Source organism: Cibotium barometz, chromosome 53 (assembly GCF_041138505.1).
Source record: "Cibotium barometz isolate CiBa-2024 chromosome 53, ASM4113850v1, whole genome shotgun sequence".
In the NCBI taxonomy this organism is placed as follows: Eukaryota; Viridiplantae; Streptophyta; class Polypodiopsida; order Cyatheales; family Cibotiaceae; genus Cibotium; species Cibotium barometz.
The window spans coordinates 41,487,316-41,509,661 of NC_141098.1; the positions used below are offsets into that span (position 1 = coordinate 41,487,316).

At 40.2% G+C, this 22,346-nt stretch overlaps 1 pseudogene; it reads right to left on the bottom strand.

Moving 5' to 3' along the window:
• Nucleotides 1–14,199: 14,199 nt before the first annotated feature.
• Nucleotides 14,200–16,896, bottom strand: LOC147608642 (uncharacterized; annotated as a pseudogene).
• Between the last annotated feature and the right edge of the window lie 5,450 nt (nt 16,897–22,346).

Here is a 22,346-nt window from a genome sequence, read left to right on the forward strand (position 1 = left end):
GAAGCGAGAGCTCCGGCTCTCGATTAGAAGTTTCTCTTAAGCATCTCGTGAATCGTAACATAAAATAAAAAGTGAAGTGAAAACTCTACCTTGTTTTAGTGGTAGTCTTGGAAGGTGTCATGCCAAATCTTCATTTGATGCATAGGACCCCATCATGTGTGTTCAAGTCAAGCTTATCTTAGCCTTGTCAGGAGCGTGTGTCGTTGGGTCTTGCCTTATAGTTGTAATCTGCAACTTCTCGTGTGGGTGTACTAGCTCGTTTGTTGTGTCCTCACTCCGTTGTCGCATGGGAATACTTCTTTGCCAAAGAGTGAAGGGAGAGCTCTCAATGCCTAGATGGAGGTAATAAGAGATACTCCTCCGTGATGGTTCTCTCTCACAACATGCATAAAAAGAAGCTAATTGAAGAGGAAAGCCTACAATCAAACCTACCGAAGCATGTGTTCATTAAACAAGCATGAATTCAAAAGTATATAAGCAAGAAATAAGAGGAAAGGAGTGCTCACAAGTAAACTATTGCAAGGCAATGATTGTTTATTGCTTATTATAAAAACTTACTTATATACAAGCGAGTAGTTTTCACACTAGGTCGACCAAACTTTAAAATGGATTGGCCTCTATTAGTAGTCTTAAGCAACTATGTACAATAAGTCCATAGGCTTTTCCTATTTGACATTAAGCTCATAGTAAGGTTGCTTTATATGTTCCAGCTCTCTCTTACAAAAGATAAATGCCCGTTTATGCCGTCAAAGGGTTCCCGATGAAATGAAACTGGTGGGGGTTTCAGTTGGTAGCAGAAGCTAGACAATTGCTAGCGGCGGATTGACGTGGCCGCAGTCATTCAAAAAGACCCCTTCCTCTATCTGCAAGAGGTATTTGGCATGAATCCTTATCCGTCGAGGAGTAAAAACGACGTGGAAAAAGGACTAGGTAAGATAGCAAAGCATTCTATGGTAGGTGGGGTGGGTGAAGTCACGTTAACTAATGAAGTGATTAACATACCCTCCTTCCTAATGGTGACCGTGTCCTCGCATTAGCAACTAAGACAATGGTTGCACGGATGGAAGTCCTTGTGAGTGTGTAGATGTTGGAATTGTGCTGCATGCATGGGAAGAGGGTTGGACGGAGGAAAAAAGAGACTCAATGAGGAAGTCAAGACAACAAGATCAAAGGCATCCATGCAAAGTGTTGGCATGCGGCATGGATGCTATGCAAGAGTGGGATCCGTTGTCAGAGTGTTTTGGTAAGGTGAGGTGGGGACCTTGGATGTGATTAGCAAAAGGCATGAGTGCATGGGTTGGGTTCGAATGAACCACAAGGTAGGAAGGATTGCATAGATTGAAGTTCCAAAAAGTAGTGCAGGTGGCAAACGAAGCGAGTGAAGAGAGTTGCTTGCACACAAGAAATTTGCTTGGGTTTGGTTGTAAGTGGAAGTTGATTTGGGTTTGGTGGTAGCAAGATTTGTGGTATGTCAATTGGCTATTCGCACGATGTATTTGTTAACATTCCTAGCTGTACCAACTCTACCCACTTAGTGGTGGGGAGCCAAAGTAAGGAGTAAGAGGAGGGCGAGAAGTGTTTTGCGTGCACTTACCAGTTTGTCAAGAAGAACGTGGATAAATGAAAGCGTTTACATTCGTCGTGATTGCTTCGTGTTGGCTGTGGTGTTACCTTGTTATTTTTGACATCAATGTTGGTGTGCCGGATGGTGGCTTACTATTGCAATTGCTTTGAGGTTGATGGGTCGACATCTCCGTCTCTTTACCATGCTTATAGTGTCGTTGGTAGCAAATGGCACGTGGAGGTGTTGATGAACTCGGTTGGCTAGTGTGGGTATGCAGGTCTTGGTGAGTCCGGGTCTTGACGGTGAATGGCCGGGGGTTTTGTTGTTGGAGAGGGACCGATGGCTTGTGATGCATCCAAATCCTTGGGAAGAACATACACATGTTTGGTATACTTGCAAGACTAGTGGCATAATGCAAGTGCATAAGGGTTCGATAGGGAACACTTGGTCAGTTTAAGGCTTTACTCTAGGAAACGTTTCAAATTCATACAAGTCGATCACATTGGTGAGGTGGTCAATATAACAGGTGATGGCATTGTTTTTCATTTTCTTCATGTGGCTTACCATGATAAGATTCATGTGACCAGTAGTAGTGACAAAGATGTTAGCAGTCTCGACAACATCTTTGAGAGTCAAGACATGAAGTCCTTCTATCAAGTCTACATTCCAGCTTAAGATTTAGAGTTAGTGATGGAGGCATGGCTTTGGGTCTCCACACACTTGGATTTGAGGTTTGAGGATGCGTTTGTGGGGGTCCACAGCATGATGAGTTTCTTTGATTTTGGCACCTAGTGTGTTGGCTCGGGGGATTCACAAGCCATATCTTATGGTATCATGTGAGTGTAATAGAGGGGGGTTTTGGAAGGGGGGGCTTAAGCTTATAAGTTAGGGGGTGAGAGGGATTTATGGTGGGAGGGGGGAGGAAAAGGGAGCATGGGAGAATGAAAGTAGGGGTTTCGTTTCTTCTTGTACCAGTGTAGTTTGAAAACTTGATTAGTTTACTACTCTTTTAAGCTAACCACACATGGAACAATTTTTTGAGCGAACATGTAGGTCTTTGTGCTTCTAGCACTTACATTGGCTGTAACTTGTTACATGTATAACATCAATATTTGCTATTTGATTTTTAAACCTTAAATAGAGGCTACTTGAACTTTATAATTGGGACTTATATGCTTAGAAAGGGGTTTATTTTATTTTTAAGAGAAACTTAAATAGGGGGTTTTTTATGAGTTTCATTCACAAAGGCGACATCTCCTTTCTATGGAAAGTGAATTCCCCTGGGTGTGTTGGGATCCACTGAAGTGTAGACTATTGTTGGGGTGGCACTGGGTGTACTGACGCTATTGATTGGATCTTTTTGGATTTCTTGGTCATGCAAATGGTGAGATTTTTTGGAAACCAAAGAGATGGGTTCCCTTTGTAGAAGCTCCAGGGTTTTAGTAGTTTGATGAGTCAATGGGGCTCAAGGTTTGGGTAAAACGTTGTTTCTTGGGACGCTTGCTTGTCTCCACTCATCACAAATGGTGGTGGCTACTAGGTTCTTACATGGGAGTTATACTTTCCTTGGCTAGCCAAAGTACTCTTGGGCTTCCATGCTTTCTTAATGACCTTCTTGAACGATTGTCGAGGTTGAGATTTGGGAGGTGGTGTTACATAATGTCTACCACGGGGACGCCCGGACACTAGTGTGCCATCCTAGTGAATTGGTATTGTGGGTGACTTCACATTAAAATGGTTACCTAATGGTATTGGCATAACTTGAGACCATGCTTGATGGGTGTAAGTTGTTGAGGTGTAACAAGTAGTGCTATGCTTGACAATTGTATTGTGGTCAAAGTGAAATAAGTGGACTATGCTAGATAACTGCACACGGTCGAAGTGAAACAAGTGGTTTTTGCAAGTGATGCGCCATGCTATATAACAAGTGGTAACTCACACCAATGTTTGTACAAATTATTAGTATGCACGCTTGTACATGGCGTTGCTATATTCCTAGCACATAGGCTAGAAGAGTTTTGATTATTTATATTTAGTGTATGAACAAGCTCTAGTGCTTGAGCTATTTTTGTAAAACAGTGGAAAAGCAAAGCCCAATTTTGTAAGCATAACTATTAATAGCTCCTTGGGCTATTTATTGAATAAAAATTCTCAAAATACTCATGTCGTGGAAGTGAAGCTACACACACGAGTGGGGAGATTGCACCCAATCTTTTGTTTCTTTGATTTTATTCTTTTGAGTTATGCTATGGTATCTTTGATTTATTTTTGTGATTTATTAATTTGTGGATTAATCAATTCTCCATGTACCTTGGTCCTGTAATAGTGGTATCAGAGCACGACAAATTCAAGTATTGAATTTGGGTCATGGAGATTTGAAGAAGAAAAATCAAGAAATTAATTTTTACCAAAGGTTATTGGCTTGGAGCAAAATTTTGAAGGCTTTTCAATAAATTCAAAATAGTTGCACTAGAAGGAGAGGAAATAATCTACAAAAAAGCATGCAATAAGGAGTACATGTACTTGAGGGATCTATTACCCTTTGTTTAAAAAGGGAGAAGACCTTTGGGCAAAGAAGAAAACTTTTAATTGAATTTTCAGAGCCCTTGGATGTGATTGAAGATCAAGAGCAAGGAAAGAAGGTGGAAAACCACTAAACCACCCTTTTTGAAAAAGTGGTTTTCCCAAATTCAAAAACTCCCTATGATCTACCCGTATGGATTGAATCAGCTTTTGAAGGAGGTTTGGGTCCCATAATCCAGTTGCTAAACCACTGCAAGTTGAGAAAATCCACAATGGAGAATCCCTATGCTTCTACAAAGTCAAATTTTGGTGGAAGAAAGAAAGCGTTGAAAAATTGCAGCCTGGGGAAATTCTTATTGATTTTTTTAAAAAGAGAAAAGCTTGTAAATGCTCTCTTCTTCTCCAACGGGTGGCAGCGATTTTTAATTCCTCTCTCTCTTCTCACATGGTGGCAGATGGTGGAAAATTTTGAAGCTTCTCCTTCTTTGCTGTGCTCAGCCGGCGGGTTCCATAGAAAAGGGCACCATTTTCTTTTTTGCTTAACCTTTGCAAGCCTTACAAAGCTAAGCTTTAATAACATTAAGGTTTAAAAGATTAATATTAAAGCTCTATAATTTTACAAAGGCTTATGTTACCTTATAAAAGCTTATCTATAAAAAAAAACATAGGAGAGGCTCATATTCTTGGTCCTCATCTTAACCATTAAATATCATATTACAAGCTATGTAGATGTCAATCGAGGTGGTGTGAGCTTTTGAGTTACATGCTCCACAAATATCGGTCTAAGTGGTTGTGTTTGACTCGTTGGCGAGAATGCCTCTCTCCATGGGATGATTCTTTCTTGTTTTCAACTTTATTTTGAAGGACTAGTTACCCTTGTATAGTCTCCCAATTGTGAACTAGCCTTGTGTCCCCCTTCCGAGGATCATGGTGTATGACCCTCTTTTGTGAAAATTCATCACACCAACAATGAATGTGTAGTGGAAGCTTATCCGGAAGGTCTTAATCTTCACATTCTAAAGGATGCTTGAAGGTTTAGATGTGTTCCCATTGGCAAGCTTGACCATGAGACTATGAGGGGATTTCCTAGGCCTTCCAGTAATCCTTGGTGATTATGTCGACACTAGCACCACCATCCAAGATTTCAGATCGTCATTTCTTTATAAATGATAGGTAACACGACTTTCATTTCATCGCTTTCAAAGTAGCGTCCAAGCTTGTTCATGGGCACTTTTGTATGTTCTTTTGTCTTGGGGTATGGAAGGAGAGTGCACACGATTCATCTTGCTCCTCTTTAGGTTCAAGTTCAACTATGTAAACTCCCATTTATCTAGTTGGATAAGTCTCTCCATAGTTAAGAATTACCTTGTAAAAGAGAGCTTATCGGGATCCAGACTTCCAGAATCCAAAGGATAAGAATGTTGTAAGTTTTGCTATGTCCCTCATTCGATATTCGTGCTCACTTAGCTCATGCTCACTTGGAGGTGGGCTTGGGCCTACCAATGTGTAGGGGATGTGCATTGATTCTTCCCTAGGAGGTGATGCCCCTGATGGGATCAAAATGATGTCATCACCTATCACATTAGATAAAATATTATGGTAACTATGATGACCAAGGGAAGAAAAACTTTCACCTCCCATTGAGTCCTTCTTTTCATCTAGCAATGCAAAATTTGGTTGGCTTGGTTCTAGAGGGAGAGACTCCGAAACTATCTCTTTTCGTGGTCTCTGAAGAATGGTTACAGTTTCAGTCAAGGCCTTTGGCACGCTTTGATGATCGGTTTTGTGATGGGGCCACGGATCAGCTCAAGAAGGTAAGTGGTTTTTGTACTCAACCACTTGCTCAAGTACTAGCTTTAGTCTTTAGTTCACCTTGCACCTTCCTCACACAAGCTCTCGGGCTTGCTTCATTTGCTCTTTTTTCAACATGGGGTTGGGATATTCCTTGAGTTTCTTTGGGAAGGTTTCTTAGTCAATCAATTTCTTCTCTTTGGAAAGAGTTGGCTTAAATGAGAGATCGCTCATTGTCTCCATATGAGGGAGGCAGCTTCGAAGCTCTTATTTGAACCACTTTCACTGGTCACGACATCGTTGCCCTTGATAATTGCCACATGCATTGCATTTTCTTGAGTGCTTCAATGTCTTCATCTTTTGAACCTTTGGGTCTAGTTCATTAGCCTTTTTAGGGGCTAATGCAGCCTTTGGGGCTTGTAGCTGTGTAGCTCTTGGGGTTGTTGGATTCAAGGTTGAAGATTGAGTTTTCTACTTCTTTATTGCCTTGGATCTCTCCTTTGGAAATTACCCTTGACTTTGTTTGGAGCCTTGTGATATAATTAAGGGGAGTGTATGAATAATTCCACCTTGTATACTCAAAAACTTAAGGCTCGTCGAAGTGGCTTGATGCTTCTACCCCACTAGGGTGATTGCCACTTTGTTGGGGACAATCCTTGAAAACATTTTTGAACATGTGCCTCCCTCTGTATGGAATGACATTAGGGTTTAGCACTAGATTTGGGGTAGCACTAGGTGTGCGATGGTTCTATAAGGCATGTGCAGGCCCTTGCATTGGAAACATTGACGAGGTGGCTCTTGCATGCCATATTATTGAGGTATTTTTCTCTTTGTTGCACCAAGGCCTCAAATAGAGAGGTACAGTAAATGGCGGAGGGTTGCTCTGGGTATCCATATGAATAATATTGCTTATATGACTCATAGCTCTCTTGTTTGGACTCTTGGAGTTCATTGGCAAAGTCATTGAGTACTGTTGTACTAGTGTCCTTCCTCACGAGGAATTGGTTAGGGTGGTAAAACTATGCAGTCTGTACATACCTCTCTTGGTATATTATTTTGATGAATGCATGTTGGATTATGCATCGGTTGAGAAGAATGTGTTATGGGAAATCGGGCTTCTAGTAGTTGCTTTGGCATTGGGAGCATACGTTGTGGTGTTGGGCTTCCTTGCTAGTACCAATAATGAGATATGTCATGGTTCCCATGGTGCTAGCAACAATAAGTATAATACTGTTGTTACCGTCTAAGCCTTGGCATATGACACTTTGTACTTGTATGATTTTGGGGCAGCAAGTTGCACAACAAACCATATATCTTCATGGGAATAGATATGTGTATCTTGCTTGAGGTGCTGGGGCTGGCCATCCCCATTGCTAGCCTTAATAGTTTATATTTTCTACCCACTTGTCCATGCTCATGTCTTTAACTAGGACTCTAGTTGGTGTTAGCTAAGCACCCTTAGTGGAGAAATGAAGCTTTGGATGATGCTTCCCCTATCTCTTGGCTCAGGTGGATAACTTCTACATCCTTGTCTTGGAGATTGTCCACTAGGTCTATTGCCTTGCAGTGGCAACACTCCTCTAAAGATGTAATGCTTAGACCTATAGAGATAGTCATGATGCCTCTTTCTCTTAAGACCAATCATATATCGATAAAGATAAGAATCCAATAGTTTGCGGGTGGTGTTGCTTCTCACATGGAGATACTTAGTTCTAACAATATAGTCTTGCACTATTGTTTCACCCCTATCTTGCTTGAGGTTATAGATCTGTTGTGCAATAGGGCTCCATCTGGCTCCATAAGGTGAGAATGCCACAACGAATGTGTGTCTCAAGACCTTGTAGCTGCTGGCCTTTTTAAGTGGGTTTAGTGACCTAAACCATTGGCATGATTTGCCTTCAAGGCAAAGTCCGAATGAGTAGATCTTGGTGGGCCATTGCATAGCCTCAAAAATCCGATCAAACATTTTTAGGTATTGAATGGAATCTCTAGTTTCATCAAATTTGGTCATCACCCTTGAGATATGGATTTGCTTAGTTTTGCTTAGTTTTGCCCAACTCTAAGCCTTGAGATATGGATTTGCTTAGTTTTGCCTTCAAGGCAAAGTCCGAATGAGTAGATCTTGGTGGGCCATTGCATAGCCTCAAAAATCCGATCAAACATTTTTAGGTATTGAATGGAATCTCTAGTTTCATCAAATTTGGTCATCACCCTTGAGATATGGATTTGCTTAGTTTTGCCCAACTCTAAGCCTCTAGGTGCTCTGTTGGTTGTGACTCCCCTTCCCATTTCAAATGCCATCCTTATCATATCTTTTGTGTATTAATGTGGTGGTGAAACGTAAGGAGGTGGGTGTGAGAGACCCTTTATTTTAGGGTAAAAAATATCTTGCTTGATGGGGTTAGGTTGTTCAGTTTCCAATGGCACTTATCATTCACCATCCTCGCTTTGAGGTTGTTGGCTCGTTGGGTGTGAGGATACATTCTGTGAATGCTCTTATGGATCTCTTTGTGATGAGGTAGTCCTTCTCATTGGCTCTTTACCCTTCCTTGCATTCCCTATTTCTTGTTTGAATAGAGAAGAACTAGAACTTGGTTTTGTGGTAAAGGAACACTTGTAGTGGGCTCCTGTGGAGAGCATGATTCTTGCTTACACTATACTTGTGCTTGCCAAAAGCGCCTTATAGTAAGTTAGGTAGGCGAAACCATGTTAACCAATGGAGTGGTTAATAATGTGATGGATGCGAGTGGGATCAAAGCTTGTAAATTTTCTTAAGATAAAAAAAATGGTATTCTATCTTGGAGGGGTATCATGTCTCTAGGTGTGATGCTACCTAGGGAATGATCTTTCAACCTATCATGGTGCTTTGCATACTGTCACCACACAGGGCACATAGCTACTTCAAATTGTCTAGAGGTTACGATGGAAAGTTGGAAATCCTTGTTGTTAGGGTCTATCTATGCCTTCTATAATTTTTTATAGATCTTAAGAATTGATCCGTCTTTGTATTTAATGTAAAATGAGTGCCACACCATTGGTCACATCATACTTTATGCTTGAATATAAAGAGGATGGTGGTGACATTAGAGAGATGAAGAGATTGAAATCAAAGACCATATTAACTCAATTGAAATCAAAGGCCATAGTAACTCTAAGCATGGAGCACACTAAGAGAAAGGAAGAAACATCTCTATGAAAAGATACCAAGAAAAAGGAAATATTAGTTCCACAAAAGAATAATGTTTAAGAACTAGTGGGGAATTTCAAAAACTAGAAACCTCTCTATGAAAAGATACCAAGAGCAAGGAAATATAAATCCCACAAAAGGATAATGTTTAAGAATTAGTGGGGGATTTGCAAAAATTAGAAACATCTCTATGAAAAGATATTAAGAGCAAGGAAATGTAAGTCCCACAAAAGGACAATGTTTAAGAATTAGTGGGGGATTTGCAAAAACTAGAGAGATAAGATTTGGGATATTGAAGGGATGAGGCTCTCTATTCTTATTGGGGCCACTAATTAGATGTAGCACTATATTGCTTGGATTATATTTCATAAAAAAATTTCAAGGCACAAAAAAAAGAGAATAGTGAAAAGTGAGTAGATAAAAAAGAAAAGATCCTCCTTGATGACTCATATAATCAGATGTAGCACTATATTAGTTGGATTATATTTCATAAAAAATTTCAAGGCAAAACAAAAAGAGAATAATGTGAAAAGTGAGTAGAGCCAAAAGAAAAGATCCTCCTTGATGACTCATGTAGTTTTTTTGGAAAGATCATCATACACCCTAGTATTTGATAATGGGATACCAACTAAAAGTAGCCATTGTAATGACTACAATGCAAAAGAAGAGGCACTGAATGGAGTTGTGGAGAAACTATGGAAAAAGCGGAGATGCTAATTGAGCAGAAGCACTACTCACAACAATCAATGTAGAAGAAGAGCCATTGAATGGAGTTGTGGAGAAACTATGGAAAAAGCAGAGATGCTAATTGAACAAAAGCACTACTCATATAGCCAATGAAAACAAGAGAACGACAATGACAATAATCACACGAGTATAACATGGGCAAGAGCACATACCCAAAGCTTGTATTAATCATCAAAAGGTTAGACTACGCCAGCTGGCCTCCTTGTAGAACATAGACTATCAACAATTCTTGCAACAAGAGACCATGGAAGGACTCGATGAGCTACTCAACAAACCACAGACTGGGCTGGAGGCCGAAGCAAGCACAAGTGCAATGTGGAGCAAGAACAAAAGGGCTGGCGGTGCCACCTCTTGACAACGCACATGCTCCACGACCGTAACGCCACCCTCTGGAAAGAGGTGAAAGATGCATCCACACAAGTGTAAAAATTAAAAGCCAACTTGGAAGTAGCTGAAAGCGACCCATAAAAATGTCATCATAAAGAGCTTGAAGGCCACGGAGGAGTAGGAGAAAAGATATAATGCCCTGGAGAGTAATAACATGGTCCTAAGCCAAACAATAGTGCAAAGAATCAAGGACAATGTGGATCTCAATGCCAAATTAGAACAAGCAAAGGAGCAGCTCCAGAAAGAAGCCACCCACACCAAGGAACTCACTATACTTCATGCACAACAAATACAAGAGTTCCAAGCCAATGCCAGGGCCAAAGAAGAAGATTTGCAAGGCCAAATCCAGAAGCTAACAGCACAGCTAAAGGCAGAGGAGGAAAGGGCAACCCATTTACAGCACGAAAGGGAACAAGCAAATAAGGCCCATGCAGAAAAGCTTAGAGCACTTAATGAAACAATAAGTGCAAGCTAGGCCGAAGCACAAAGAAAAGAGTTGGCACACCAAGAGGCAGTGACGCAGCTTACACAACTACACGACACTGCCTAAAGACTGTAATAGATTACCGCGTTTTAGAAAAGAGAAGCAACGGCCAGGTGGGCCCAAGAAGACGTAACAAGAAGATTTGAAGAATTAGATGCTACAAGGATGGTCAGAGAAACATCAATTTCAAACCTCCTTAGCAACATAGACTCTCACCTACAAGAGTTAGAGCGTCGGTTGGCGATACAAGATAGAAGTCAGCGGCCGGAGCCTAGTGATGATCTCCACATCCTCCTTGAGCATGCCTCCGAGTTGGATTAGCTGTTAGTAACTCCTCAAGCCCCTCCTCAAACTCTTACCTTGTTTTTGTCTACACTAACACTCTCTTTACTTCAATATGACATTAATCTATTTGAAGATATAGGCCTAGGAGAACTAACCTTAATTAAACAAAATACTGAAAGAGATGCTGATCCTACCATAATAATGGAAATTTTGAGGGGAGACTTAGTATTAACAAATCCCCAAGATATCTTTTTCTACCCTCTATATCCTATAGTGCTAAACCTTCATAGTTGGTGTCCCATTCTCCAAAATTCAGAAATTCTGGACAGCAGTGCAAAAAATTAGACCTGTTTGTCCCAGATGACATTCTAGAGATACCCGGAGGTAGTAGCACATAGTTACCAATGGAATATTATTCATGGGTGGCTAGAAGTATATAACACTCACCAACATCTAAATTAATGTGAGTCCACATTATATCATCTTTTTGGCATTCTAAAACTCTACTCTAATATCTACAAACACTTAGAAGCCATGCTAACAAATGTACAATACAATTTTGATGCTACCCACCTAGAATATCCCACTATCAATGCCGAAGAAATTCTAGAGTTACAAGAATTTATTAAGTCTCATAAGTCTAGCCACCCACCCCCTAGCACAGGTTAGGGTCAAGAAGAATCCTCTTCTTCATTTTCAAAATCAACTTACCCTATCTATTCTAATGTCGCTAGTAAGCTACTTAACCCATATCCTAACATGCCACCAACTAACACCTCTCAAGATGACTGCATTTTCTCATCTTTCAACCCTCCAGAGATAGATTTTCACACTAACCCTCTCGCCCTCAAGGAGATACTTTCACCTCAACCATCTCCACAATGGCACCCTCAAGAGGTACAACATCCTATCCCGCAAGATAATATTGAGGCATTTATTGATGATACCATATTGGAATCTTTATCAGGTGCAGAGTACAAGGGTTTCATTCAAGCTGGCAACCCTCTTTTGAAGACAAAGTTAATGTTCAAAGTCCTCATGCAGATAATTTCATTTGAGCCCATAAGACGAATCATGCCAGAAGCTTATTTAGAAATCACTCCAACCTAACAGCATAATGTGCCATACCCTCTCCGAGCTCCACGCCCTGAATTAGAAGAACTACTTCCATTGGCTGGGGAGAGGGTACATTATGGGCGAATGTGGCAAGGAACACAAAGCTGGCAAACCCCCAATTAGCTAATCTATTGGAGATATGGATTGTTACATTCATGATTAACTACTATTTCCGAAGGTGGAGGAAAGCAAACCCTGTGCACACAAGAGGTGGCTACGCCACCATAGTCTCCAATGAAGAGCACCCCAGACTGGAAGACTTTGGCATACAATCAAACTGGTGAAAGGAATACTTACAATTCCGGAATACAGCCAGGTGTATATGGGCGCTCCACCAACACTGCAGGTAGATCCTCTCTACATGCCAGTTAAAAAGAAGGACACCACTAGAATTTCAAGAAGCCAAAAGATGGGACTCACATGTTTGCTACAACTTCCCAATTTTCTTACTAGCAACATTTGCAAACATTAAGGAGCAAAGACATCAAATGCTTACATGGATAAGGGCATGGCATAGAATTCCAGATCTCGCAATTGTGGCTAGTGTCACATTTTTAAAATTGGTGGTGGTGCTGATAGACCAACCAAAGGAGCACTATGATGGGTATGAAGCAGAACACCTGAAGTTCGACATGAACTAAGGGCCATTCGATAGGGGTATCATGCTTTACTACCACACCGACTGTGATGTCTTCCAAGATACATGCATATCACTTTTGAAGACATGGTGGATACAGGATTCTAGAGATCACACTCAGCATTCCGTCGCACACTCAAAAAGATCCAATCCAGAAGGAACTTCTACCAACATGAGTTTGGTGATTAGGTCTTTAGACCTCGGTAACAGGTTCTACGGACAGAACCTACATTAGGAAGGGGGCGATGTTAATCCCGTTTTGGATTAACAAACATGATCCTCCAATTGAGGACATTAATAAGTGTCATGAAATGGCACTATTAAAGTTGTACATTATGACATATTGGCCACCCAAGGCCTAATAAGTAAGTTTTGGGCGCCCAAGTGTGAATAAGAGCCAAATGTATATAAGGCATTTTCTCATAATGAAAAGACAATCCCCTTTGTGCTATAGAGAGCTCTCCCTTGTGTCTTGAGAGAGATTGAGAGAGAGAGAGAGCATTCTAGCATTGTTTCTCTTCTATGCTTGGGTGGAAGAGTGAGAGAGAGAGTGATTACCTTATGCGACGGTGCGAGCAACTCTACGATGACAGCTTGGAGGTGGAGCTTAACAAGAAAGCTTGGAGGCTTCAAGGGACTTAAGTTTGAAGCATTGGTAAGTGCCCTACGATAGTTGTGATCGATTTCTCATCCTTTAGGTGAATGTGTTGAGTTTCCTCTTGGAGGTGTGGTAGCCCATAACGCCCATAACTCGTAGGTTTTCTCATATTTAGGTGCATAGAAGAATCCTTTCACAATAAAACAACCTCGTGGAATGACATTCCTCCATTCGGCCTTTGTAGGTCTCTTGCAGAGCTCTTTCTCCTTTGTGAATTTCAAGATGTAGAAGTCCGCATTCTCTGGATTTCCTTTTTTGAGTTGTCACTGCGAAATTATCTCCTACAAGAAGGACATCACTAAGGGTATCATGGTGCCCTTCGTAGGTGGCCTCCTCAATGTTTGCGATGTTCACATCAATGTCAACTTTGTCTTCTTCAGTGCCATCTATCAATGATTCAAGGGCAATGTAGTCCTGGCTATGAATATGAGATTGATTGCTTCATTTATGCCATAAGTGTTCCATACAATTACTACAATAACATGATAACCAACACACTCTAAATGCTGTTGGATCGTGATGAGAGTATGCAAAGACTCAATGTAGGGACCTTGTGTTTGTTATAGCCTTGACGTTCCATGCCTCAGATCTATCTATATCACCCAAATTTATCTCCTAAAAAACTCTACTAATGTACCGAGCTTGTGATGCATATGTGGACTCGACTTTAGTGTGGTGAGCGTTTCTTGCAAAAACTTTATGACATCAGCTGTGCATTCGAGCTTAGCACCATTAAGCTTGAGTTGTTCATGAGTTAGTGCTCTCTTCACAGTGCGTGCACCATTGAGCTTGAGTTGTTCATGGGTTAGTGCTCTCTTCACTACAGTGCATGCACCGTTGTGCTCTCCCTTTCCATGACCAGAGCCAAAGAAATTCCATGTGATTTGCAATCCTGTGATGGCAGTGTACCTGGAAACAAAGTAGAAAGGCCTTTTTGCTTTGAATTGAGATGAAGCACCATTAGACCAAACACAATGACGTTGTATAGGGGAATACCAAAGGGTAATATCCAATTATAATATAGCATGAAACAATGTTGCACACAATGGGTATCATGCTTCTTATCATTAGAGATATAAAAGTGTATCGTTTTGTGGATGTCACTTGCAATGCGGAAGTATATAATATGCACAAATATGGACATTTGGCTTGAATACCAATGCATTGACTGTATCTCATTTTTCTCCTTAAAAGAGTAATTCTCAACAAAGTCTACAATAAATATTACCACATCTTTGGGAAAATTAGACAAGCATTCTTTGTATTGCTCAGATTGCCACCTATACACAAAATTATTTTTGATAAACTTTTCGAGCTGATCGTTGAACATTTGATTCAGTGCCTTGCATGGCATTTCCTTGTGTATTAACTCTTTCCTCTTCTTTCTCTTGCCATCATCAATGGTTCCACATTCTATGTCCTAAAAGATCTTCATGGTGACAAGCAGACCAACATATGCAGATTCAGTTGGACAAATTTCTATGTTTTGAGGACCACACACAGTGCAAATCCCCATCAGACACTTCAAAGCATGGAAAATAGTACCTTCAACTTTGGGACATAAGATTGACTCTCATGTGCTTGTGATGCTCTTGTAGGACTTCTCTGCAGCCTTGCACCCACCTGGCTGAGAACCCACATTACAAATGACACAATCACATTGACATGCTTTGTCATGCAACCCAAAAGTAGATCCTCTAATCTGGTTAAAGCATATTTTAAGAATGACATTTGAACATGTGTTATGCAGCAACAAGTGTATCGATCCCTTAAGCTTGCGCACAAACTATGGCTTTAATTTCTTAAAAGCTCGTTGATGAACTGATGCTTGTGGATGCATCTCCTGCAATATAAAACCTGCAATACAAAACTATACTTCAACCTGCAATACAAAACCATCATAGCAAGTTATTTGGTTTGAAACTGGTTTGTAGTTATAGGTTCCTAGGTGTATGCAGTTGGTTCACCAACCCGTATCTTATTGGTTTAACACCGTTATCATATTGTTTCAAAACTGGTGTTGTTTAAAGAAAAGCTAATCTTTGCCTTATATCTATTGCATGTTTCATAGAGCTAATGTTCCAAATGGTATCATACCAATACAAAACACTGCAATCATATGGCCATCCCAAGTTCTCCTTCTGGTCTTTACCTGGTATCATACTAGTGTTTAATTGGTATAATACTGGTTATAAAATTTGCTAAATATAGAGTACATTAGAGGAGACCATGCTCTTAAGCTAGTATGATATCAGTGTTTAACTGGTAGTTGGTCTTTTCCCTATCAGTACAATGCTGGGATAGGGTTTAAGGGTCCGGGAACCAATTGCTTGTGCCCATATGCCTGGCATACTTCAACCGGTATCATATAGGTTTGGGGCTAGTATGATACTGGTGAAAAGCCTGTTAAGCTTGTTTTTGCTATAGCCTAAGTGTATACAGCTTGTTTTCCATCAAGTATCTTACTAGTTTAACACCAATCTTTGACTGGTTTTACACCGATTTTCTTGGTTTTGTTGCTTGCCGCTCCAAGTTGAAAACTGTTTAGAACCATGCCTTGCTTTGTGAGGGAGAACGGTTTCTTTTTATGTGCTAGATTTTCCAGTCCTAAGCTTCCACAAGAAGTCTAAGACCTATAGGTTGACTGACTAAAAATTTGATAGTTAGACATAATACACATAGAGTCATAGACACATGATAAAAGAAGGAAACAATGCACATACAAGGATGATAGAATCATAGAAGAGTAGAGAATGCGGTATTTGTTTATATACCGGTTGGAAACATCTAATCTAGCATTTGGTTTCATCATAAAGCATTTGAATCTATATTGAAGGAATATGTAGTGTATAAAAGTACACCAAATCAGCACAGGTGTTGGAGCACGGGTTGTTGCTGTTACCTGAGATTGATCGAGAAGGTGTGTTGGATACTTAACATAAGTTTTTCTACCAAAGCACTTGCGACATGAATCCTTTTTGTTGGGTGAAACACGAGTATAGCTTAATTAAAAATTGAAAACAAGCTCTTTCACCTCATCACTCATATGCCTACTGCACGGTCTTGTCGATGGCATGAAGATAATGGCAAAATACCATCAATAGAGGTTTGCAAATGCTCTCTAGCTGCATAGAAATTACGTCTACATATGTTCAACTGCCTTGAAGCATGTGCAATGTTAAGAGAGGATGTATTTGTGCCAGAGCCATTCATAAGGATCATTGGAATAGACCTTTTAAGAAATAGCACCTCAGAGTTTCAAGGCACTTTCACTACTTCAAGTGTATTTCGTATGCCCTCTATTAGACTTGTCTGGTTCCATAGTGTAAAGCTGGAAATTTCCTTCATAGCGATGTTGGAGAACTTGAGATAATATATCAAACCTTGTCTTCTCGTCTAGACCCTTGGTCCGCTGATTAAAGTACTCAACAATGTTGTTGCATATTTTTTGACGCTTCTGCTTGTTTGCACCATGACTTGCATTGTGCTCTTGTTCTTCTTGTCGCTTAGACTTCATCCTTGCACATCGTTCTTGATTCCTCTGTGCAATATAATCTTTGATTGCATTAGCATAAAACTTTACACATGACTCACAACTGTCTACATAGCCTGAACTTCTACATTTACCTCTAAATGCATTAGCATAAAACTTTACACATGACTCACAACTGTCTACATAGCCTGAACTTCTACATTTGCCTCTAAATGCTTGGGAATCTATGATGGGTGAAAGGTCCATGCGTATGTGTGTGTGTTAGTGAAATAACAGTAAGGGCCTTGTAATAGGTAGAGAGAGAGAGAGAGAAGAGAGAGAGAGAGAGAGAGAGAGAGAGAGAGAGAGAGAGAGAGAGAGAGAGAGAGAGAGAGAGAGAGAGAGAGAGAGAGAGAGTAGAGCAGAGTAGTTTATTATCGTCCACGGAAAGCCAAATTATGACCCATGGGACCTTTCCAGATATACAATGAGTCTCTTCCCCCATGGTAGGAAAGGGTAGCTACGGTGAAAGAACGATCTATGTAGCGTGGTTCTCCCGAGAGCGTAACATGCGGGTGATGAGAGCCCCTAACTTTGATATAGGAGTAGTGGTCAGAAACTGGTGAAGTGGCCCCTGTAAAGGGATATCAAAGTCAGCCCGTATGTGTGCATATGCTGGGCATGTCATAATCATGTGCTCCTCTGATTCTACACGCTGTAGTCCACACAACTTGCATAACTTCGTCTCTTGTGCCTGTCCACGCCATGCACCTGTCTCGATCAATAAAGTGTGTGATCGAGTTTGAAGTCGTGCAACACTCTGTCTAAATACCACTGAGCGGGTTGGCTATGTATGGCTGTGTGTGTGCCTCTGCCTGCATGTAGGATGTAAACAACAAGGTGGCAGCAGTGATGCAGGGTTAGGGTACAGAGGATATGGAAAGAGGCAGAGTGGGTAAGCAAGAGAGAGAGAGAAAGAGAGAGAGAGAGAGAGAGAGAGAGAGAGAGAGAGAGAGAGAGAGAGAGAGAGAGAGAGAGAGAGAGAGAGAGAGAGAGAGAGAGAGGTGGCAAAATGAGTGCACCACGAGCTTCTTGTAACTATTTTTTTGTTTTCAAGCTTTTCAAGCATACAAAATGTGGGAGAAAATGAGGAAAAATGACTTTTTCAAATGTCTAAAAACCAATTTAAAATCCATGTCCAGGACATAGGTTTTGAGTCCAACTTACCATGCATCCACCCTTATATAAGCTTTGTCCACCTATTGATTTCTGAACTTTGATGTGAACTCATCAAGAGTTGGATTAACAAAAGTCTTGAGCTCAGTTAGAAGGCACCCTTAACTTTGTTGGCTCCATGGCAATGCCTTTCGGCACTATTGTTGCCAACCAGCCCCACATGATGTTTCATTGGTAGGCGGCAACACCACCTGATTCACCTCCATATTGTCATATTGGTATCACATTCTCATCACTGGGATTGCGCAGAAATACTTGTATCGATATTGGATTTAGAAAATGACAGAAGAGAATATATATTTAAAGGAAAACCATACGATTGTTCCACCACCTCCCTGAGCATCTTGGTCCAGATACCAACGTGATCTCAGTGTGTGTAGGACCTAAACTCAAAATACAACTCTGTCTGTGTCATCTCAAGAAAGAAAGCCGCATACACTATGTACTCCCCACGACGAGCCCTATGCCGCAAATGCCTTCTTGTACTTTGGTGATGCAGGACAATGCTCCTCTCAAAACCTCTCTATCATCGCCCTCATCTCAGGGTCCAATAAACGACTACATCTAGGTGCACGATCACTACTAGCCCATAGAGCACCCTCAATCCCACTATCCAAGCTCTCTCTCCCCACAAACCTTGCATGAAGTGCCCAATGAATCTAAAGTATGTGAGAAGTGGCATGATGTGTGCTTGGTAGGACATTGCTCAAAATATGTCTTGCAGCCAATCCATTTGAATGCATCTTACTCTTGAGTGTGCTACTTGAGTGTGCTATAAGACTATCTCAAGCTTAGTAGTGCACCGGCACCGGCCCTCCTTGAATGTGGGCTGCAAATCACTGAAGCAACGGTACATTGTGCCATACACAAGTACCTTAGCAGTGCATCTAGCACACTAGACTATGATGCCACATCGAGGTCAAAAAATTACTTGTTGAAGATAGCATTGGCACAATTTTATGCACCAGACCTGGAAAGAGATTTTCCATGAGCAACACCAGCGGGTGGAGTGGCAGCACATGGTCGACAATGTCATCAGCATCGCCGAAGTGAGGAGTGCCAAAGGGAAGCGCATGTGCACCACATCGAGGAGGAGTGGTATCAAGCTCATGGGTTGCACTAGATGAAGGAGTGCCGAGCTCGTAGGTGTTGCCCAAGAGAGGCAAGACAAACTCATGGGGTGCACCCGAGGGTGGAGAGGCACCAGGTAGAGGAGTGGTAAGTTCGAATGGTGCACCCAAAGATGGAGAGGCACCCAATGGAGTAGTGGCTAGCTCATGGTGGGAAACACCCAAGAGAGAGATGCCAAACTCGAAGGGAGTGCCAAAAGGTGGAGAGGCATCGAAGATACGAGTGTCCACCTCATGGGTGGCGCCCGAGGGTAGAGTGATAATCTCATGCACAAGGTGCAAGGGAGGAGTGGCAAAGGGCTTAAAAAAGTGTGGAGAAAGAATTGTGGGAGAATGAGGATGAGAGGAGGTGGAGTGGGGTCATGGGGAAGAGATGGAGAATGAGTGGGGCGAGGAGATGACGTCTCATCACAATCGAACCCGCCGCCGTGTGTTGTAATGCTCGCGTCCTTGCTTTTTGCGCCCACGATCTCTTTTTTCTCCGATCTTCCATGCAAACCCTTGCTTGCCCCTCATGAATAAGATCAGGGGATCCCGTCGCTTATTACTTTTTCTACTCCTACAACTTTGTGAACCCATGCTAAGAGGTAGGAAAAAAGAGATTAAGCATAAAATTGAAGATAATTATGATTAAAGTAATATTAGAACAAGATTAACATATGCTTGGAATTGAGCTATCTCCAAAGTTTGTAAAGCTTTAAGAATGAGGATGACTCAAAAAATTGGGCTACATAATTAGATTATGGATAAAATCTAGATTTCTGTCAATTTATCTAATCTTTTTAAAGATAATATTTTTTTAAAATATTAAAAAAATGTTAAAAGATAATTATAATTTTTTGAAAAGATAATTAATTAATATATAAGAAAAAATATATTTATTTAATAAATAATATTATAATTTCTTTAAACTTATTTATAATACATTAAATTTCTTTAAGCTTATTTATAATACTTATTTGAAACATATATTTTTTGTTTTAGTGGTAGGTATTTATTTAATAAATCATAATATTTACTTGATTAAAAATTTAAAAATATTTATTTTAATAAATATCTTTTGCTTAGTAAATATTATTTATTTGATACAAAAATTACATTTTTTTTGAGGAGAGCCTTAAAATTATAATACATACAAAAAAGTAAAATTTTTATTAAAAAAGAAAATTAATAATAAATATTTATTTTTAAAAAAAAATAAAAAAAATGATGGTGCGGTGGTTTGCTACGTGCAAATGTTTGCTAACTTGGAACCTCCACATGGGCATTCCTCATGCTCAAAGGTGAGGTGGCAAGGCCATGCATGTATATGATGTGCCATGCCATATAGGCAAAGAAAGTCAACCAAGTTAATTGTGCTGAGGTGGCAAGATGACATGGTCATTCTTGATTATGTGGAAATTCCATGTATGCGCATGATGTGGCATGCCATGTAGGCTTTGGGGAGTCAACATTGTTGACTAAGTTGAGATGGCATGATGACAAAGCATGATGCTTATGTGGACTTTCTCCATATGATGTGGCATGTACATGTAAGATATATGACTGTGTTACCATAGCTCAATTTCTTGAAAAATGGCATACTCTCTAGGATTGGTAAAAAATGAAGCCTCATAGACATCCTTTGTTTTAGACTTCGGGTGGACAAACATGGAAATTTTATTAAGATGGCTGGAAAATGGGCTTCCCTTACTCAAATTCACTCCATTTTTTTTGGTTAAATTTAGCATGACAACTACTTTAAACCCCAAAAAATTAGAGGATAATGAGGATCGTATTAAATTTATATAATCAAATTATTAAACTTTTGCAGGCTCTCTAATAGAGTGAGTGAACTTTCTACAGAAAACCGAAAGAAATTCAACCATTAAAATTGCAATTTGACAATATGGCCACACTCTACGCATATTTGTCTAACTTCTCACTGTTGGATCTTTAATGATGAGCTTCACATTTGCCAAGATCTTGAATAGAAAATCACTTGTTGCTTTACAATATAAAGCGGAGAAAAAATGAGTACAAAAATAGTTAAACACTTGAAAAAATTTCCAATAAATCAAGTTAAGCTCTATGCAATGTGTTCTTTTTATGTACAAAATGGGATGATCATTAGACTTTGGATGTAGAAACTTACTAAGCATTTTATGTGTGACATATAATGTAGAAAAGAAAGTTGAAAAATGCAAATACCGAAACTTTCGTGTAATGAAACAATCCCTAAAATAAATTGGATTTTCAATTAGGGGGTGCCATTTGAATACTCACTACATCGACAATGTGCCCCAAACAACATGCCAGTCCAAACATAACCGCGAGAGATTGAACTTTTAAGTTGTGGAGATGCCTATTTTTAGGCTACCTTCAAGGCGCCCAATTGTCAAAAGTGGTGCCCCTTATCTTGCAACCATGTCCCACAAGTTGCCTTTTATGTATCACAAAGCCATCAATATTTTAATTGTAACAACTGTAAAGGCCTATAAAGCTTTGTTTCATGGAGTTGCTCTAATTGTAAGTCTTTGTTGCATGGAGTTGCTCTAATTATAATGGCCTTGGCCTTCCTCTTTTATGATGCTACTCGATATTTTGTACTACTATTTAAAACACGAATGTAAACATAACTTTTTTACATAAAGGTAGTCGTTTGGAGTTTGTCATTGTTGTCCATTGCTTCTTCGGAGGGAGTGCTTGTTAACTTTTCTTTGTTGGATGGAGGAAAGCTCTTATCCATATGTTCGAGACATGGTTTTGGTGGAACGTATGAAATAAGTGGAAGAATCTTGAAAGTTTTATATGAAAATTTCTCTAGACTAGTTGCGAAGATTTGAAGATGTACTTCAAGAATGAAGTACACCATTGTATAAGTTTGAACTTTGAAAGGTATATATTATGGTAGGGATTAATGTGGGACCTTGTCTCCACTAGAGAAAGGGAATGTTGGTAGTGCTGCATAAAAATTTAATTACTAACCAATCAAAAGGAGGACAATTCATTAAAGCAATGAGTTGGCTTTCATACCCTAATGTATAATAGGGGCCTTTCCTTGCAGAAATGGGGGACACTAAGTGTAACTTTCGTGTGATCTCCCCGTCCACGAGTATGCGTTAGGAAGATCTCTCCCTTTTAATAAAA